This window comes from Aquarana catesbeiana, linkage group LG02 (assembly GCF_042186555.1).
Source record: "Aquarana catesbeiana isolate 2022-GZ linkage group LG02, ASM4218655v1, whole genome shotgun sequence".
Classification (NCBI taxonomy): Eukaryota; Metazoa; Chordata; class Amphibia; order Anura; family Ranidae; genus Aquarana; species Aquarana catesbeiana.
Genome location: NC_133325.1, coordinates 350,574,829 through 350,596,715, shown reverse-complemented (window position 1 = coordinate 350,596,715; position 21,887 = coordinate 350,574,829). Strand labels below are relative to the sequence as shown.

Here is a 21,887-nt window from a genome sequence, read left to right as displayed (position 1 = left end):
TAGTAGCCGTAGTCCCTAGCAGAGGGAAATAGTACCCTCCAGCTATCGAACAGGAGGTGGGATTGGAGAGTTTTTTTAAAACGTTTGAGGAATGCGTACGAATGAGTCAAGCGGCTATGGGATGTTTCAAGCAAGGGATCCGGGCTGACATTAAAGTCTCCCCCTAAGATCAGATGGCCCTCTCTAAATTCAGTCAGCCGCTCCAAAGTGGCATCCAGAAAGGCAATCTGATTAGAGTTAGGGGCATATACGTTTGCAAAAATGTATAGTATCTTGGCTATTTTCCCTTTTGGGAAGACAAACTTGCCCAATGGATCTGAAAAATGTTCTATAGGTTGAAAGGGGCATGATTTGTGGATAGCTATAGCCATACCCTTTGCTTTAGGGATGGTAGAGGAACTGGTGGGTAGTTTAGGTGTGGACTGGGAGGTAAAATTTTCTCCTGCAGAAACAGTACCTGAGCCTCTAGCCTCTTCAATTCTAACCACAGCTTGCTTCATTTGTGTGGAGAGCAGAGACCCCTAACATTGTAAGAAATTACCTTAACAGACGCCATGAAGGCCCAGGCATACCGTCAGACCAGAGGAGCACCACTGATCATGGCATGAGCAATGTGATGGGTAACGAGCCCTAGAGCACTCCGAGTGGAGAAAGGGAGGGAGCAGAGAAAAAAACGACAACACATTAACATATAAATCAGAGCAATTGAACAAAGTAGAAGATACAACCTATCAAAGCCAGTGGAATCTGACCGGCCTGCTATAAGATTAGTCAGCGAGCCAGGCACAGGGCACCCCCCAGTTACAAGGGGGGCCCCGGGCCACGGCCCACCATTCCATATAGTATTTACACCATGTATGGATAGGCCTACTGGGGGAACATAAACCAGCATGGGGAAAAAGAAGAACCCAAGCTTCGCCCACCGCCTCTACAGGGTATCAATAATCATGCAGGGGGCGCTGATTGTTCATGTCCAGAGTCCAACATCTGGGGCAGATATAATATGCCTGTAACCTAAGGAAAACAACAATGGCACAAATCCATTAGTGAGACATGAGTATGGGACCATGGCTTCCCAGCTTGGTCCATTGAGGCTAGAAGTGGCTGGGCCCAGAGAGAGAAGGCATTTGGGTCTTCCGGAGCCATAGGGAAAAATTCCATCAGTCTCTGGTGGTAGAAGGGCCAGGAGAGGCACTGGTGGTATTGTATCTGTTGCCCCTGGAGCGGCCCTTGCCTCTTGTGGTTAGCCGTGGCTGACGGAGGGAGAAAGCAGGGAAATCCAGGTTGCCCTTCCAGTCCGGAAGTCCACGTCTCCGAGCTCCAAAGCAGAGAGGAAGTGCAGTAAATCATCTTTACTGCATAGTGTAACTTGGCGCTACTCTTTCATCACTTGCAGGCTAAAGGGGAAACCCCAGCAGTAGGTAAGGTCTGCATCCTGAATGGCTGATTGCAAAGGATGCAGAGCTCTGCGTTGCATAAGGGTGAGCCTTGAAAGGTCCTGGTAGAAAAACAGCTTTGCCCCATCAAAATCAAAGTATGGTTTTGTTCCGCATCTGAGTTCTGTGAATATAGCTTTGCTCCTGGAGGTACCCAAATACTTGGAACACATACTAGCCTTATAGGAAGGTAACTTCTATAGGTGACACTGAGTACAAAGAACAGTCAGAAGTGTTAGAAAAAAGATTTGTACAGAAAGGTTACAATCGGCAGAAGATTAAGAATGATATAAAGGCGATTAAATGTATGGATAGGAAAACATTGATAGCTGAAAATAGCCCTAAGAATTAGGAAAGTGCCCAAGGCTTTAGGACCATTTTAGATTACAAAAAAAAAGAGAGGGAGATTTTAGGGACCTTGAGAAAGCCAAAACCTGGTAAGGTCACGTATTTCCACCCCTATGGGACTTTAAATGAAATCATGGCCCGGTAAGGTCATGTATTTCCATCCCCATTGGATCAAGAGAAGGGGAGCAAGGAGAGTGGGACTTTATATGAAGCACATGATAGCGAGAGAGTAATTTAGATGAGCAAAAGGTATTTTATTCATATAAAGTTCAACAAAAGCAAGATTGGATAAAATTATAATTGCAAGGTAATGCCTGCAGGACCTATGGCTTCACTGGACCTGTAGAGGTAGAGATTGTATAGTAGCTAAAGATCTGCATATGGATAGGTGGAAACATGGCATCAGGTAGCTCTACGCATTTCGTGACTGATACGCTACTCATCAGGAGCATGCACGTGATAGTCTAGAATGGAAATTATATGTAAATGATCAATAATCATTAAAAACATAAACAGGGGTAAGGGAAAACCCCCAACAACACCGAAGTGCATACTTACTAATTGAGGTTCGCTAGTTAATGGTGCGGCGGCAAGGCACCTAAAACATCCGGTGACATCTCCAATCGGGAGCCGTGGTGGACAGCCCGAAGAGGACGACCCACACAGGCAATCATCAGGGCGGGCATAGGACATGAGGCATATCTGTGGGGGAGTGAAGGTTAAATTGAAGTTGAAATTAGGCTTCAGAGACACAAGTGGTTACATTTTGAGACACTTTTGTTATCATCATGGCTACTGTTGTTACTGTGCTTGTTAATTACCCTGATATTAACATTATATGTATGTCTACAATTTTATATGAATAAAATTCCTTTTGTTCAGCTAAATTACTCTCTCGCTACCATGTGCTTCATATAAAGTCCCACTCTCCTTGCTTGAAAATAAACAGGTGGAACACATTACTAAAAAATATTGGAATATCCCTAAAAAAGATAAAGTGTTAGGTAAGAGGTTACCCCCGTCTACGAAATTTGTCTACAGAAGAGCACCTACTCTTAAGAATATATTAGCTTCCAATGTGGTGGATGCCCCTTGTAAGAAGTCTAGTAATACCCTTTTTCCTTCTTTAACCGGTTTCTATGCATGTGGGAAGTGTAAAGCTTGCAATACCTCAAAGGTGAATAGCAAAAGGAAGAAGGAGTTTGTAGCTGCGGCAACAGGCAAATCATATGAAATTAAGGATTTCATTACATGCTCCACTAAAGGAGTAGTGTATATGTTAGAATGTTCCTGTGGTACCCAATATGTACTATTTACTACTAGACAGTTAAGTGTGAAAGTATACGAACATATGTCTAATATAAAAAAGGTAAAAAAAGAACATAGTGTCCCCAAACAGCCAGCCAGTGCCACTAAAGCTCAGCATCTCGTGTCCACAATCACATACCATCTTTATGCTGATGACACCCAAATCTACCTCTCTACTCCTCACCTTACTCATTCAGTCTCCTCTTGCATTACTAACTTACTACTTACTAGCTTACTAACTGACATATCAACATAGATGTTGCATCACTTCCTCTAAAACCGAGATGACACTCACCCCCACTCTTGCCCTCCTCCTTGACTTTTCTATTTCTATTTCTATTTTTGACTTTTTTTTTAAATCTTTATTTAATTTTATACAAACAGAGAAAGCCAAACATCCAAGACAGCTACTGAAAAAAAAATGCGAGACCATAGGTCTTCCAGTTCATCTTCCCCTACCTTATACAAAAACCTGCCACCCTCCTCCCTCCCTTCTCTTGCAGCTTCCACTAAAAGCACAAATCCTTCTCCCTTTTTCCCGAATCTTATCCTCTTTACACTTAGCGAGTGATCTCCTCAATGTATCTCCATGTTTTCTTAAATGCTTGCCACTTGTCCCATTTATCCCTGCGTTCCTTCTCTTCTTCTGGTTCCACTCCCCTATAGTCTAAACTCTCTATATTGTAGATTTCATTAACACACATTCCTTTTCCTGCCATTTTTTCAGTATCAGGCTTATTGCTACATTCAGCAAAATCAGGGCAATTGATGTTTTATATTGTTTGACTGATTCGACTGTCCCATGGAACAAACATGCCCACGGGTCTTCCGGGATCTCTCCATCTGTAATTTCCTTTATCAACTGTAAAATTCCCTTCCAGAATTCTTTAATGAAGGGACAATCCCACCATATATGGGCCATTGTTCCTAAAGCCTTGCATCCTCTCCAACAGTCCGCGGATTTCTCCGGATGGAATTTACTAATCCTGTCTGGTGTCGCATACCATCTTGCTAAACATTTGTAGTTTGTCTCGATCCTCTTAGTATCTGCTGAGGTATAGTGTACCAATTTCAAGATTTTTACTACAGTGTGGTTGCTACATTGTGATCCTAATTCCATTTCCCATTCCTTAATGTAAGGCAGCACCTCCAGTTCCTCTTTATTCATTTGTATTTTGTAAAGTCGCAAAATATTATTTTTTAAATTTTCTCTCAAACACAATTGCTCCAATGGCCTATAATCTTCTTCCCCTCTAATAGGCTTTGGGAGTTTTTCGACAAAATGAGTGAGCTGGGTATACCGCCAAGCATCAATCGTCATTAGTTCAGTGTCCATTCTTAATTTGTGATAAGTGTTTATTTTGCCCTTCTTAATAATATCTTTCAATTGTGCTCTCCCTTTTTAATCCAATTCCCTCCAACTGCCCTCATCCCCGGTTTAAAAAATTAATTATCCTTCAAATATATCAAGGGTGAGTTGTAATCCCAACTATTTTGTATGTGAATACCATCCCATAGTGTGTGTTAACTCCAATGTATTTGGACTCATGTGCAGGAGGGTTCCATATTATGTGCCCTAACTGTGTATTACTCATACTGTTTTCAATATTAATCCATCTCTTGTCTGAAACTTCCCTTGTCCATTCCATCACCCGTGAAAGTGCCACTGCGTTGTAATATTTTTTTGAAATCCAGGATTGCTAAACCCCCCTGTTTTTTCCCCTGCTCAATACTGTAAAAGCTATTTGCGTTTTTTTGCCACACCGGACAAAGTTCATTATTATACTTCTTAAAACTCTCATATAGGACTGTGGGAGAGGAATTGGAAGCATCTGGAGCTTATGGAGAATTTTCGGAGCCATCACCATTTTTACTGCGTTGATACTCCCGATCCAAGAGAGAGGACGCACTGAAATTTTTAAAATTTCCTTCTTAAGCTCATCTAATACAGGGATATAGTTTCTTAAGAATATTTTCCTCGAGGAGTTGGTCAAGTTAACTCCTAAGTATTTTATATCCTTTCTCCATGGAAAATGCAATTCCTTAAGGAGTTTTTCTTCTTCCTGTTTAGATACATTTATATTTAAAATTTCAGATTTGCTAGAGTTGATTTTAAAGTTTGAGAGTTCACCATATTTTTTTAGTGTTTCTAGCAAGTTTGGAATCATGATTCTTGGGTTGGTAATGTAGAAGAGTACATCATCAGCGAACGCCACGAGTTTATGCTCCTCCTCCCCTATCTCTATCCCACTGATATCTTGGTCATTACGGATAGAAGCCAACAAGAGTTCCAAAGTCAATACAAACAAGAGAGGCGACAACGGACACCCCTGTCTAGTTCCATTCTCCATTATAAATGGTAAAGATGCAACCCCGTTTACCTTCACAGATGCTGGTGGGAAGTTGTATAGTACTTTTATCCATTTAATCAATCTTGGCCCCATTCCCATTATTTCCAATGTTTTTAACGTGAATCCCCAGTCTACCCTGTCGAATGCTTTTTCAGCATCTATCGACAGGAATAGTCCTGGGGACCCATTGGAGTTTATAGATTCCGAAAGAAGCAATGAACGAACTCCATTGTCTCTTCCTTCTCTTCCTGGTATAAACCCTACCTGGTCTGGGTGAACCAGGGCAGTCATTTTTCCTTTCAACCTTCTTGCTAGGACCTTAGCATACAGCTTATTGTCTGCGTTCAACAAGGCAATAGGTCTATAGCTGTAACAGAGCATATTGTTCTTCCCCTCTTTTAAAATCACGGTTATTGCTGCCAACAGTGCTTCTCCTCCCATTTCCCAGTTAGTACCCAAGCCGTTCCAATAGTAGCAAAACTTTGGGACTAATATATTTTTACATTTTTTAAGGTAATAAGTAGTAAACCCATCGAGACCCGGACTTTTTCCTGGGGCAGAATCTTTTAGAGCTGTATAAATTTCCTCCTCTGAGATAGGTCTATCCAAGTCTACTCTGTCACTCTCAGATAGACTATGTAGACCTGCTTTATTTAAAAATTCTTCCACCTTCCCTATGTTTCCTTGTCCTTGTTGTTCCTTCTGTCTAACTGCGTAGAGGGCTTCATAGTACTTCCTAAATTCTTCCGCTATTTCCCTAGATGTGTGGACTACCTCCCCGTTCTTGTTTTGTATTTTCTCAGTAAAGTTCACTTCTCTTTTCTTTTTCAGCTGCCTAGCTAAGTGCTTGCTTGACTTATTTCCTCAGAAATACCTATCTCTTGCTAATACATTAAGGGACCTTCTAGAAACTTGTTCTATACCATCTTTTAATTCCTCTCTTTTATTTATCAGTCGAAGGAAACATTTCTGGTACTGTCAATTGTGATTTTTATGTTCCAGTTCGAATTTATATATTTGTTCAATAAGGTTTTCCCTTTTTTTTGTTTCTCTTTTTTTTTCTGCACCAATAGTTTATGAGGACCCCTCTAATATATGCTTTGTGAGCTTCCCAGAGAATGGTGCCGGATGTCTCCCCTATATCATTAGTCAAAAAGTAGAATTCTATTTCTCTCTGTATTTTTTCAGCTACTTCGTCGTCTCTTAGTAGATTTTCATTTAGTCGCCATGTAAATGGTTGTCTCTGAGTCCCCGGGATCTTCATCCTCATTGAAATCAGGGCATGGTCGGACAGCGTAGTGATTTCTATCTTAGTGTCCCTTGCTAGGTCAAGCAAACTATGATCTACCATCATGTAATCCAGTCTTGAGTACGTCCCGTGCACAGGGGAGAAGAAAGTGTAGTCGTGTATTTTAGCATGCTGCACTCTCCATACGTCCATAATTTGACATTGGTGCAGTTTGCACCCAATCATTTTTAGTAAAGCTTTACTCATTCCCTGTGCCTGGGACATGCTATCCAAAGATGGATTCAGACAGAAATTGAAATCCCCTGCCAGGATAACCTCCCCTGTCTTGAAGTCCATTAAGTTAACCAACACTTGTTTCAAAAATCTAATCGGGTTTTTGTTAGGACAATATACGTTTGCTAAAGTAAGCATTTTGTCGCCAATACTGCCCTTCAAAAAAAGATAACGTCCCTCAGGTTCTGTCAATCTGTCCGTCAAAGAGAACCTACACGTCTTCGCAAACCCTATAGCTACCCCTTTGGCCCTCTTTATGGGTGAATCACTATAGTACCAGAATGGGAGATTGATAGAATATAATTTAATGTTTGACTTTAGAGTAAGGTGGGTCTCCTGTAAGAACACCACATCTGCTCGATATTGCTTCAGTTCTTTTAATATTTTATGCCTCTTGACAGGGGAGTTTAGGCCCCTGACATTATAGGACAAGAAATGTATTTCTGTCATTTGTTTAGATCTAATGAGGGAATTCTTATCAGTATCATAACCTGCCTTTTAGGAATATTTCGTATTTGTTTCTGCAAGATTAAACCCCTCCCGTCAACCCAACCCTCCCCCCACCCCCCACCACCATACCCCCCCTTCTCGGCCTCCATTCGGCCACAAGTCCGCAGATGCGATTCCTACCGGGATCCACCTTCCGCACTTCCTCTCCCGGGGGGGGGGTGACTCCAACCACGACCACCCATGCCCCCTCTCCCCCCCTGACAAGGGGGGAGGGGGGAGCGAGAGCAGGCAAACAAAGGCAGGCCCCAAAGACTCCCCCAGGGACCATCCGAACCACTCCCCACATCCCATTCATATGCACTGAATCCCTCCCCTCCACCCCCCCACCTGAGAGCTTCAATTAATAATATTACACAGACTAGTTTAGACCCCTTCAGAATCACTAATAGTGTCTATCTCTTGCTTGTAAGGGCATCTGAACTTCAAATGTTCTAATGATGAATATCTGGAACAGGAATGTCCAGGGCTTTACAAAAGTCGTGTAGTTCTTCCAGGAACTTCATCCTAATTGTTCTGTCCTCTCTCTGAACTATTAAAGTTGTTGGGAACCCCCAGCTATATTTGATATTGGCCGTCCGCAGTTGTTCCAGCAGGGGTTTTAATTGGTGTCGCTGCGCCAAGGTCCCCGCTGATAGGTCGGAAAATATCTGTAGTTTAGCGCCCTCAAATTGTGCTGGGGGGGCTCCTTTAAGTCTGTGCCATATCTTAGTTTTATCTTCATATAGGTGGAATTTGATGATGATGTCCCTGGGTATTTCCTGTCGCAGATTTGGGGGTTTCTAACCCTATGGACCCTGTCTATCTTTAGATCTTCATCAAACCCTCTGTCCAAGATTGGATTGAAAATTTTCTTCATTTTATAAACCAGGCCTTCTCCTTGTTGTTCTGGCATGGCTCTGATCCTGAGATTTTGGCGATGACTTTGATTTTCTTGTTCCTCCAACTTGTATAGTATGTCGCGATGATTGTTTTGCAATTTTCTCATTTGTGTTTTTAGTTCTGTTATTTCTTGGGCCTGTTTTCCCGTTATTTCCTCTGCTTCTTCTATTCTCCTTAATAGGTGCCCCATATCCATCCTTACATTCAAAATCTCCATTTTGATCGAGTTTTCTAACTTAGTAAACATTTCCAGTAATTCCGATTTAGTTGGAAATAGGGCCATATTTCTTTGTTCTTCCATTTTGCTGAGATCAAGTACTCCTGCCTGGTCAATCTCTTCCTTGGAGTTTTCTCAGTGGTTGTGTTTTTCTTGCTCTTTCTTTTTTTCTTTTGTACCCGCTGACTTTTTTTCCAAACCAGGGCTTTTTGTGTATAAATTTCCTCCTCTGAGATACGTCTATCCAAGTCTACTCTGTCACTCTCAGATAGACTATGTAGACCTGCTTTATTTAAAAATTCTTCCACCTTCCCTGTTTCCTTGTCCTTGTTGTTCCTTCTGTCTAACTGTGTAGAGGGCTTCATAGTACTTCCTAAATTCTTCCGCTATTTCCCTAGATGTGTTGACTACCTCCCCATCCTTGTTTTGTATTTTCTCAATAAAGTTCACTTCTCTTTTCTTTTTCAGCTGCCTAGCTAAGTGCTTGTTTGACTTATTTCCTCAGAAATACCTATCTCTTGCTAATACATTAAGGGACCTTCTAGAATCTTTTTCTATACTATCTTTTAATTCCTCTCTTTTATTTATCAGTTGATGGAAACATTTCTGGTACAGTCCATTGTGATTTTTATGTTCCTGTTCTAATTTATATATTTCTTCAATAAGGTTTTCCCTTTTTTTGTTTCTCTTTTTTTTCCTGCACCAATAGCTATAAGGACCCCCCTAATATATGCTTTGTGAGCTTCCCAGAGAATGGTGCCCGATGTCTCCCCTAGTAAACATTTCCTGGAAATAGGGCCATATTTCTTTGTTCTTCCATTTTGCTGAGATCAAGTACTCCTGCCTGGTCAATCTCTTCCTTGGAGTTTTCTCCTTGGTTCGATTTGTGTTTTTCTTGCTCTTTCTTTTTTTCTTTTGTACCCGCTGACTTTTTTCCAAACCAAGGCTTTTTGTGCTAACGTCTTTAAGATATTTCTGAATTGTGCTAGTATTTAAGCTCTCTTTTGGGGTCTTGGGTTCTGTTGTTTTTTGAGATCAGCCTCTCATGTTCCCCTATTGTTCTTTTCCTTTTCCCCCACTGTTTCTATATATTAATGATGTAATCATGCGGGGAAGTTTAGTGATGATTAGTGGTGACTTAGCGGGCAATACCCCGAGCCTGGGACGCCCGCCAGACACAAACCCAGATAAAGCAGTAGCCCCCAAGGGAGCTGCCGGGTCCTCCTATATGGTATCGAACAATTTAAAAATATACAGTCACTTTTCTGGCCTTTCCCTTCATGCTCTGCCTTTCAGGGTCCACTGAGCTTTTCTCTGACCCTTTTTTAAAAAAAATCATTTAATATTATTATACAGGATTTATATAGCGCCGACAGTTTACACAGCGCTTTACAACATGAGGGCAGAAAGTACAATTACAATATAATTCAATACAGGAAGAATCAGAGGGCCCTGCTCGGTAGAGCTTACAATCTAGGATTGTACAATCTACAATCAGTTTTTTTTCCTTTTCTTCTGACATTAACTTCCAAGCAAGAGAGATAGTAGTAGGATAATAGAAAAAATAGAAAATAGGAAGATTTAAAGCTCGATTAAAGCTCAATATATTCAATCCGGCCCTGCTGGCACAGTATCCTTCCTTCCAATTGCCCCAAGGCTCATTTGCACTCCTCCTGTCTTATCAGTCCATCCAAATGACAGTTTATAATGGCATATATAGCTCGATTGAGGGCTCACCTCAGAAACCTGCAGGTGCATAAAGACAGGGGTACAGGCAAGCAGAAAGGAGCCTCACTCAGTTATCCGGGACTTATAGCCTTCTATTCTCATAACAGCATAGCGTGCTTGTCTTAATTATGCATTATTAGTATAGAGTAATAGCATAGACTCCTTTTAGCAAGTCTCTTAAATAGTCTTTAGTGCATTGAATCCCGCAATGGCTCTAGATATTATTAAATTAAATTCATACCTGGGGAGAGCTTCTTCTCATCACCTCACCCTCCTAAGTAGCCCCGATCCAGCCACTGTATTATGTAGCTCCGTGCCAAGCTCAAGGGACGTCCTGGTCCGCCTGGCTCTCAAGTTCACAGAAGCTTCTGCTTACCTTCCCCTTAGCAGGCCCAGGTCCATTTAAAGTTCAGTCCAAAAAACGCTCAGGCGTGGAGGTACAACTTGGGGGGGGGGCAACACCGCATACCAATCGGCTCTGGCCAGTCCCAGCAGACGCGGACGTGCAAGTGCACCGACAGCTCCGCCCCCTCTAAAGCCTCTATAGCCAGCCAGCCAGTGCCCGCAGATGCTTCTAGGTACCACCGCTCGCCTCCCGCTGGGTCTCGGTCAAACGCGTCACTCTATCTCACTGTATGGCTCACTGTAGGTTCGTCCGGCAGTGCATCGGCGGACTCTCACCCCGCTCTGCTTCCCCGGCTCCAAGCCGCCTCCGCTCTCACACTATAGCGCCGCCATCAGGCCACTCCCCCAGCTCTGACACGTCACGTCAGCATCGCCTCCCTCCTTTCTGACGTTTTTAACCAATGAAATCACCAAGCTACTCAATCGCTCTCTTGTTAACTCTCGTCTTGACTATTGAAATTCCCTTCAAATTTGAATATACGAACTCTGGGACTTTAAATGAAGCACATAACATTCAAACAATAAAATGATCAATACATATAATTGCAAACTTATTAATCCATATAAATACAAATCTCCTCACAGCAAAAATTCTCTTAAAATTCCCAGCTTTCCTCAGACAGCCCAGAGATCAGTACCTCCCACCTCTTTTGCGCAAGATGGAAGGAGTTGCACCCAACCGACTGGAAACGTGAATAGACAGTTGTAACCAGTTTAGTAATATCAGGGTATGACAGTAGCACCTCAATTGGCAATTCCAAGAGCTCCTGGGTCAAGCCTCCAAACTGTGCCCGGACAGCATGAAGTAGAAATAGATATTTGTAGAAAAATTTGTTAGTCACTCCATATCTAGCTCATCAAACGATACAAAAAGATTGTTACCAAATATATTTGAGGTATGTGTGACCCCAAGACGGGACCACCACAAAGAGTCTGGGTGACCCAAGAGCTCTGAAAAATGTTGGTTATGACACAGTGGGGCACTAGGAGATACAGTTACCATCTGTGACAACATTTTACCTCCCTCATGCCAAGCCAGCCAGCTAACATCAATTGGAGAGTTTCATGAGCAGCGTGTAATACTAGATCTGTGCATTGCATCAATAACATTAAGCCTAGACCCATAGAATGCAGATAGTAGGGCAATGGAAGAATTTGAGGAGGACTCCCAAAACCAAACATAAACAAAGGAGAAAGTTCTTGCCCCTAGATTACGACCAGAGGTTTCTTTATAAACCCGGCCCTAAGATGTCCTGGGAGGAGGGGAGTACTGTCAGGGCCTGAATTTGAACCCAGAACCTCTGCTGCGTTAGGCAATGCCTTTTCTTGCTGAGCCACCTGGAATGCTGGACAGTTCCCTGGACAATTACTTGAATGGTCCTGCCTTGAACCTTATTTGTCCTGAATCCTGAGCTTTTTGCTCCACCCATGAACTTCCTAATTTAAGCTGTGTCTCTGCACTTCCTGTTTGCTAGATTATGGTGCTCTCTCCAGCCAGTATTTCACCTTTGTCTTCCCTGCTGCCATCTGTATCTTTACAACCACTCATTACTGACCCTTGGCTTGTTCCTTGACTATGCATAAGCTTGATTCCAACCTGCAACTACTTGTTACCAACCTTTTGGCTAGTTTACTGACTACGCTTCAGTTTGATCCTTACCTGCTATATACGCTACTGGACCCCGAATTTCTCACCTCCTGGGGGGTCCATCCTGAGGATTGTGACCTGGTACTAACATGCAGTTAAACCCATCTCCACCATCAGAAGCTCTGGTGAACACCAGTTAGTACTTAGACTCTGCATCACAGGTGAGCCTGCGTTATTTTCCAAGGTGACCTACTTGTATACCTATCCTGCTGGTCAGTGGGAGTCCCTCTACTGCTATAGCTACTGGTCTCTGAGCATGATCATGACAATGGGATAAGAAGCAATGTCAGCCAGACTAGATTTCTTTCTTCACCCTCTTGGGTTATTGCGGATTACACTTTGGACTACAGCCCCATTATGCTGGGCTGTAAGGTATCCACTCCTGCATACTTTTTTCTCTATAATGGCCCCCCATTTTTGAGTCTTTATCATTTCATGGGTGGAATTTCACAGTGGCTTTATTTTTCTTTCACTTTCTATCCAGCTATCTAAGCTATACCTTTTTACTAGTACACCATTCATCACACTCTGTTCTGCTTCCTTGATCAACTTAGCAGCCATTGGCTACACAACATTTTTTTTAACAATTATACAGTATCTCACAAAAGTAAGTACACCCCTCTCATTTTTGTAAACATTTTATTATATCTTTCCATGTTACTACACTGAAGAAATTACATTTTGCTGCAATGTAAAGTAGTGAGTGTACAGCTTGTATAACAGTGTAAAATAACTCAACATACAGCCATTAATGTCTAAACCGCTGGCAAAAAAAAGTTAGTACACCACTAAGTGAAAATGTCCAAATTGGGCAAAATTCACCATTTTCCCTCCCCAGTGTCATGTGACTCATTATTGTTACAAGGTCTCATCTGTGAATGGGGAGCAGGTGTGTTAAATTTGGTGTTATTGCTTTCACTCTCTCATATTGGTCACTGGAAATTGGCACTTCACGGCAAAGAACTCTCTGAGGATCGGAAAAAAAATAATTGTTGCTCTACTTAAAGATGGCCTAGGCTTTAAGAAGATTGCCAAGACCCTGAAACTGAGCTGCAGTATGGTGGCCAAGACCATGCAGTGGTTTAACAGGACAGATTCCCCTTAGAACAGGTCTCGCCATGGTCGACCAAAGAAGTTGAGTGCATGTGCTCAGCGTCATATCCAGAGGTTGTCTTTGGGAAATACATGTATAAGTGCTGCCAGCAATGCTGCAGAGGTTGAAGGGGTGGGGGGTCAGCTTGTCAGTGCTCAGACCATACGCTGCACACTGCATCAAATTGGTTCTGCATGGCTGTAGTCCCAGAAGGAAGCCTCTTCAAAAGATGATGCACAAGAAAGCCCACAAACAGTATGCTGAAGACAAGCAGATTAAGGACATGGATTACTGGAACCATGTCATGTGGTCTGATGAGACCAAGATAAATATACAGTCAGGTCCATAAATATTGGGACATCGACACAATTCTAATCTTTTTGGCTCTATACACCACCACAATGGATTTGAAATGAAACTAACAAGATGTGCTTTAACTGCAGACTTTCAGCTTTAATTTGAGGGTATTTACAACCAAATTACAACCGTTTGTATATGTGCCTCCCACTTTTTAAGGGACCAAAAGTAATGGGACAATTGGCTGCTCAGCTGTTCCATGGCCAGGTGTGTGTTATTCCCTCATTATCCCATTTACAAGGAGCAGATAAAAGGTCCAGAGTTAATTTCAAGTGTGCTATTTGCATTTGAAATCTGTTGCTGTCAACTCTCAATATGAGATCCAAAGAGCTGTCACTATCAGTGAAGCAAGCCATCATTAAACATTAGGTGTGGCCAAATCAACTGTTTGGAACATCCTTAAAAAGAAAGAACGCACCGGTGAGCTCAGCAACACCAAAAGACCCGGAAGACCACGGAAAACAACTGTGGTGGATGACCGCAGAATTCTTTCCCTGGTGAAGAAAACAACCTTCACAACAGTTAGCCAGATCAAGAACACTCTCCAGGAGGTAGGTGTATGGGTGTCAAAGTCAACAATCAAGAGAAGACTTCACCAGAGTGAATACAGAGGGTTCACCACAAGATGTAAACCATTGGTGAGCCTCAAAAACAGGAAGGCTAGATTAGAGTTTGCCAAACAACATCTAAAAAAGCCTTCACAGTTCTGGAACAACGTCCTATGGACAGATGAGACCAAGATCAACTTGCACCAGAGTGATGGGAAGAGAAGAGTATGGAGAAGGAAAGGAACTGCTCAGGATCCAAAGCATACCACCTCATCAGTGAAGCATGGTGGTGGTAGTGTCATGGCGTGGGCATTTATAGCTGCCAATGGAACTGGTTCTCTTGTATTTATTGATGATGTGACTGCTGACAAAAGCAGCAGGATGAATTCTGAAGTGTTTCGGGCAATATTATCTGCTCATATTCAGCAAAATGCTTCAGAACTCATTGGACGACACCTCACAGTGCAAATGGACAATGACCCAAAGCATACTGCAAAAGCAAGCAAAGAGTTTTTTAAGGGAAAGAAGTGGAATTTTATGCAATGGCCAAGTGAATCACTTGACCTGAATCCAATTGAGCATGCATTTCACTTGCTGAAGACAAAACTGAAGGGAAAATGCCCCAAGAACAAGCAGGAACTGAAGACAGTTGCAGTAGAGGTCTGACAGAGCATCACCAGGGATGAAACCCAGCGTCTGGTGATGTCTATGCATTCCAGACTTCAGGCTGTAATTGACTGCAAAGGATTTGCAACCAAGTATTAAAAAGTAAAAGTTTGATGGATGATTGTTAATCTGTCCCACTTTTGGTCCCTTAAAAAGTGGGCGGCACATATACAGACTATTGTAATTTCTACACCGTTCACCTGATTTGGATGTAAATACCCTCAAATTAAAGCTGAATGTCTGCAGTTAAAGCATATCTTGTTCGTTTCATTTCAAATCCATTGTGGTGGTGTATAGAGCCAAAAAGATTAGAATTGTGTCGATGTGACTGTATTTGGTTCAGAGGGTGTCAAGCATGTGTGGCAGCAACCAGGTGAGGAGTACAAAGACAAGTGTGTAATGCCTACAGTCAAGCATGGTGGTTGGACTGGGGAGCTACAGTTCTTTGAGGGAACCTTGAATGCCAACATGTACTGTGACATACTGAAGCAGAGCATAATCCCCTCCCTTCGGAGACTGGGCCGCAGGGCAATATTCCAACATGATAACGACCCCAAATACATCTCGAAGACGACCACTGCCTTGCTAAAGAAGCTGAGGGTAAAGGTGATGCACTGGTCAAGCATGTCTCCAGACCTAAACCCTATTGAGCATCTGTGGGGCATCCTCAAACAGAAGGTGGAGAGCGCAAGATCTCTAACATCCACCAGCTCTGTGATGTCATCATGGAGGAGTGGAAGAGGACTCCAGTGGCAACCTGTGAATCTTTGGTGAACTCCATGCCTGAGAGGGTTAAGGCAGTGCTGGAAAATAATGGTGGCCACACAAAATATTGACACTTTGGGCCCAATTTGGACATTTTCACTTAGGGGTGTAGTCACTTTTGTTGCCAACGGTTTAGACATTAATGGCTGTGTGTTGAGTTATTTTGAGGGGACAGCAAATTTACACTGTTATACAAGCCGTATACTCACTACTTTACATTGTAGCAAAGAGTAATTTCTTCAGTGTTGTCACATGAAAAGTTATAATAAAATATTTACAAAGATGTGAGGGGTGTACTCACTTTTGTGAGATACTGTAGATCTACATTATGTAATTATGCATATTAAAATATTTTCCACAGAAACCTCTTGGATTTGCTGTGGATGTTTCCATGGATTACTATATGTGGATTTTTTCCTGGAAGTCCAACTGCTCTTTTTTATGTACCTTTGGTCCCCACGGGTCATACTACCACAGCTCCTGGAATAGACGTCCTTGGGAGCATTCAATCTTCAGTACTGCCATGTTCAATTTTTAGCCGATTTTCTGCAGACAAGCACCTTGCATCTACTCCTAAGGAAGTGGACATAATTCCACGAAATGCATTGCGGTATTGGATGCAGTCTTGTAACAATCATGTGTTTATACTTAAGAGGCCTCCTCCTAGCTTTTAACTGGCAGGAGCATTCAAGTAATTATCCAGGGAACTGTCCAGCATTCCAGGCGGCTCAGGAAGAAGAGGCATTGCCTAACGTGGCAGAGGTTCTGGGTTCAAATTCAGGCCCTGACAGTACTCCCCTCCTCCCAGGACATCTTAGGGCCGGGTTTATGAAGAAACCTCTGGTCGTAATCTAGGGGCAAAAACTTTCTCCTTTGTTTATGTTTGGTTTCTGGAGTCCGCCTCAAATTCTTCCACTGCCCTACTATATGCATTATTTGGGTCTAAGCTTAATGTTATTGATGCAATGCACAGATCTAGTATTACACACTGCTCATGAAGCTCTCCAATCGATGTTAGCTGGCTGGCTTGGCATAAGGGAGGTAAAGTGTTGTCACAGACGGTAACTGTATCTCCTAGTGCCCTACTGTGTCATAATCAACATTTTTCAGAGCTTTTAGGGTCACCCAGACTCTTTGTGGTGGTTCTGTTTTGGGGTCAGACATACCTCTAATATTTTTGGTAACAACCTTTTTGTATGGTTTGATGACTTAAAGGCTAGATATGGAGTGACTAACAAATATCTATTTCTACTTTATGCTGTCCAGGCACAGTTTGGAGGCTTGACCCAGGAGCTCTTGGAATCGCCAATTGAGGTGCTACTGTCATACCCTGATATTAAAACTGTAACTGGTTACAACTGTCTATTCACATTTCCAGTCAGTTGGGTGAAACTCTTTCCATCTTGCGCAAAAAAGGTGGGAGGTGCTGATCCCTGGGTTGTCTGAGGAAAGCTGGGAGGAGGCCTCGGAGGTCTGTTCATATATCAGTTGCATTATACTCCTGCTAAATTAGCCCGAATGGGCCTTGATTCTGCTGCGGCCTGCTCCCGTTGTCGTTGTTTGGGTGCAGACCTTCCACATATGTTCTGGACTTGCCCAAATATCTCTATGTATTGGAAAAACATGTTCTCTTTTTTTGATAATACTCTACATTTGCCTATGCCTCATACCCCAGAGGATGGACTGCTTGGTGTTTTCGATGACTTTATACTTCAGACCCATGCTCGAACTCTAAGCTGTTTTATGCCAGGAAATTGATATTGTTAGGATGGAATAATAATGATGCACTCCCCATACCATGCCTTTATCGTCTGGTGAATAAAGATTTACCTGTTTTCCTTTTTCAATCAAATAATTTTTTATTGAGTTTTTTCACATTTTATAACAGTAGATAAACACTTATGACATTATCATCACATTACCCCACCCAAAGAAAACAAAACAAACAAAAAAAAGATTTCCCCCGCTCTATCTACGTTCTTCAGACCCCATCACAATTCCCAAATTATTTCTAATTTGTGCTTCAGAGGAAAATATAAATACAGTTAGAGGAACATCAGCCTGATGGCCTGTGATAAGCATAAAGTCAATGATAAATGATAATAAGTGAACAATAATGTCCCTCAACACAGGAAGGTGAGTATACTCCGAAGTCTGGTGGTGTTCAAATGATTGTCCCAAATTGAACTTCATAAAAACCGGACTTCATAAAACTTCATAAAAACCGGACCATAACAAAGAGATGAGGCAATGGTAGAAAGGATGGTATGTAGAAAACCTCTTACCAGATCCCGTGGATTCCCATGTCAGCAACAGGGAATTGCATGAGCAGTGTGCCACACAGGGCGTGGAAAGGGACGTCCCGTCACTGGAATCCTCTAGGCTGGAATCTGCATGGATCTCCGGGGGCCACCAGGTAGGTCCTCACAGCAAACAACCAGGATACAAATCAGGTGGACAAAGACGTCACTTGTAAAGCTGAAGTAGGCACTTGACCTCATTAGGAGGATATGTGGAAAGAAAAAATATGCCTCCACATGGTGCAGATAAAAAAGGGGGGTATTTTTATTTCTAAAAAAACACCTTTGACAATAAAAAACATGATCACAATGCATTAAAATAAATGGGCAACATGGAGGGTGGTGTAGAGCCCGACGCGTTTCGACCTAGGGGTCTTCAACAGGGGCATACACAATATGCGCTACATTTTTAAATTTATATATTTATTGTCTTTGTCAGATTGTATGTAGCTGCTTCCTTTTGTTTTTTATTCAGTAGCGCAGTGTTTTCCATGCACTCTATCACAATTCCCTCCTACAAATTGTTCCTAGATGGTACCTATTTTATATATATTCATTTCCCTCCAGTATTAGATTTCTTACATAATGTCCCACATAATTAAAATACCCCTCTGATTTCTCAGCTAAATTAGACACTAACCATAACCACCAATGCCATATCTTCAAATTTCTTAAGACATCTTCTGTGTTTAAAAGTCAGTTCCTCTCATCTTAAATTAAGATTAGTTGCATTAATCCACTGATCTGTCATTAGTGGAGAGTTTGATATCCATTTTTGCAATATAAGTTTACGTGCCATGTACATAGTTTTCAGCCACGTCACCTGCACTTTAACTGGGAGAATATCTTCCGGCATAACCCCTAACAATGCTATTTTAGGGTCAGGCTGTACTTAAGCACAAGGGGTTCAAAGTATCAAATATGGACTCCCAGTAGCGATGCAGTTTGGGGCCTCGCCACAACATATGTATAAGTGTACCAGTTCCATTTATGCATTTTGAGCACTTAGATGTATATGCTTTACCCCAGGAATACAGTTTTAAAGGAGTATAGTGAGCTCTATGGATAATAAATAGTTGAGTCAAACACTGTGCGGAGGATAAGGATACCTTCAATAAATCAATAAATCTTCCAAGGCTTGCCCCATTCCTCATTACTAAGTGTCTCTAGGTCTCTTAGCCACCGTCCTAAGCTACCTTCTTGTGAAATTATTCTTGTTATCATTTTAATGGAAGAATGTATCTTTCCCATTAGTCCCTGTTTAGCATGTCTGGTAGTAACTGCCATAGCCAAAATTGATGAAGGATTATATTTTAATATAAAGGTCTTTGCTTGGGTCTGCAAGGCATGCCATAGCTGTAGGTATTGAAAAAATAATTTAGTAGACAAATGGTATTTCTCTGCCAATTTGTCAAATGATTGCAGAACATCATTGTCATAGAGTTTGCTAAAAAACACATTTCCTGCCTTTTTCCACATCTCAAAATTTGTAAGTTTGGCCACTTCAGGCAGTTGTAGATTATTCCATATGGGCATGTGTTGTGTATAACCCTCATAATGAATTTCTTGTTGAACAGTGGTCCAAGTCCTATGTATCAAATAGAATGTAGGATAACTATGTTTGTTAAAAAAAGGTAAGAAACTATTAACTGCACTAGTGGATCTATCGGCAATTGGGAAAAATATAATTTGTTGTATATGATCCTCACAATCTATAGTAGTCCATCCATTTAATTGCTGAAGTTGAGATGCCAGATAATAAAGCCGGGCATTAGGGACAGACAAACCTCCTTCATCCTTTACAGCTGCAACATTTCCAGGCTGATCCGAGGTTGTTTATATCTCCATATAAGGTCTCTAAACAGAGTATCTATTTGTTTAAAGAATTTCTGTGGTAACCATATGGGTAGTTATGTAGCAAGTGTAATAATTGTGGCATCCAAATCATCTTTATCAAATTAGCTCTACTTATTGTTGCCAAAGGCAATTTACTCCAGATTTTCCCCGCTTGCCCAAGCCGCTTAAGTAGTTGGGACAAATTCCCCTCCACATAAGCACCCACTTGTGATGTGACATGTACTCCTAGATTTTTAAATGTAGAAACTACAGCTATCTGAGAAGCAGAAACTGGCAGAATTATCACCAAGGTAAAACCAAGGTTATTACCACTGGTAAAAGTACTCACTTATCCCAATTTATCCTAAAACCTGAAAAGGGGCCATATGTATTAATTAAAGATATTACTGCCTCCAATGAAGATGAGGTATCTCCCAGAAATAGAAGTGTATCATCCACATATAAAGCGATTTTGTCCTCTCCCATAGATCTATAAGACCCAATAATATTCTTTGATTGACGGATAGGGGCAGCCAATGGTTCTAAAGCTAAAGCAAACAATAAAGGTGATAATAGGCATCTCTTTCTTGTACCTCGTTGTAGTGAAAAAGGTTCTGATATATGTCCATTTACCTGCACCCATGCCATTGGGGCAGTATAAAGAAGTTGAATCCATCTTATAAACCGGGGTCCAAAACCAAATGTTTCTAAGCAATACCACAAAAAGTCCCATTCTATGCTATCAAAAGCTTTAGCCACATCAAGCGACAATATAGCTCTATTACCCATGTTTTCAGTTGGAACCTGTAAATTAAGAACTAAGCGCTTTATATTCACTGCTGTGGATAAATTTGGAATAAGGCCTGATTGATCCTAATGCATCTTAGAAGTTACTTTCGGCAACTAGTGGCTAATACTTTTGCCAATAACTTCACATATGAGGTAAGTAATGAAATTGGGCGATATGATTCAGAGTTACTAGGGATTTTATCAGGTTTTAACAACACTATAATAATTGCTTCATTCATAGAAAATGGCAAATAACCACTTTCAAATGCTGTATTACATACCTCCAACAATTCAGGCAACAATTCTTCTCCAAAAACCTTGTAAACCTCCCCTGGTAACCCATCTGCGCCTGGGGCTTTATTATTAAGTGAATTAGCAGCGGCTATTTGAAGTTCTTCTAGTGACAAGGTTGATCCAGCATCTCCCTATCACTCTCAATTGATCCAGCATCTCCCTATCACTCTCAATTCTACTAAAGTAATGGAATTCAAAAGTTTGTTTCCTTTTAATGCTTTTTAACTATACAAGTTTTTATAGAAATCAAGAAAAGCTGATGAGATCTCCAAAATTGTTCATGCAGTTTCAGTAGGAGAGATTTGTAATTCCACTACTTGTGACAATGGTTTTTGGAATTTTACAATCGTAGACAAAAGTTAACCCGTGTTTTCCCCTTCCTCAAAATAAGGTTGCTGAAGGAAAAAACGTTTCTGCTCTGCTTTTTTACGAGAGATATCAGAATCTATCTGTTGTTTTTGTATCCATGTCTGCTGTGTTTCATTAGCAGGGTTCGCTATGTATTGAAGTTCAGCCTTTAAGACATCTTCAGTCACAGTATATTTCCAGGCTCCAGATTTTTTTTTATTCTTGAAATTTGTGAAATAAACAGGTCTCTCATGTAAGCCTTTAATGAATCCCAATAGATCTGTGAAGATACAGTAGACTTATTAATAATGCCATAAGTCAAAATATCTAGCTTTATTTTCTGTTTTGAAGGGAAAAGGTCAAACCAATAAGGGTGACTAAGAACCAATGGGAATGATCGGACAATCCTCTAGCTGCATATGTAGCTTCAGATATGACAGGTAACATCATGGATATAGCCAATGCCATGTTCTACTCTGTATTGAAAGACTCATGCAGCTTGGCGTATAAATTGCCATCATCGCTGAATATATGAAAAA

The 21,887-nt window shown here is 41.5% G+C and overlaps 1 long non-coding RNA gene across 1 annotated transcript in view; it reads right to left on the bottom strand.

Annotated features, from left to right (window-relative positions):
• Positions 1-2,017: 2,017 nt before the first annotated feature.
• The window catches only part of LOC141129910 (uncharacterized), a 61,195-nt gene continuing 41,325 nt past the window's right edge, over positions 2,018-21,887 (bottom strand). Inside the window, exons 3-4 of the long non-coding RNA XR_012241903.1 lie at positions 2,343-2,486; positions 2,018-2,248 (exon numbers count right to left, since the gene is read on the bottom strand). This is a non-coding gene — a long non-coding RNA (uncharacterized lncRNA). The remainder of the gene's footprint in view (positions 2,249-2,342; positions 2,487-21,887) is intronic.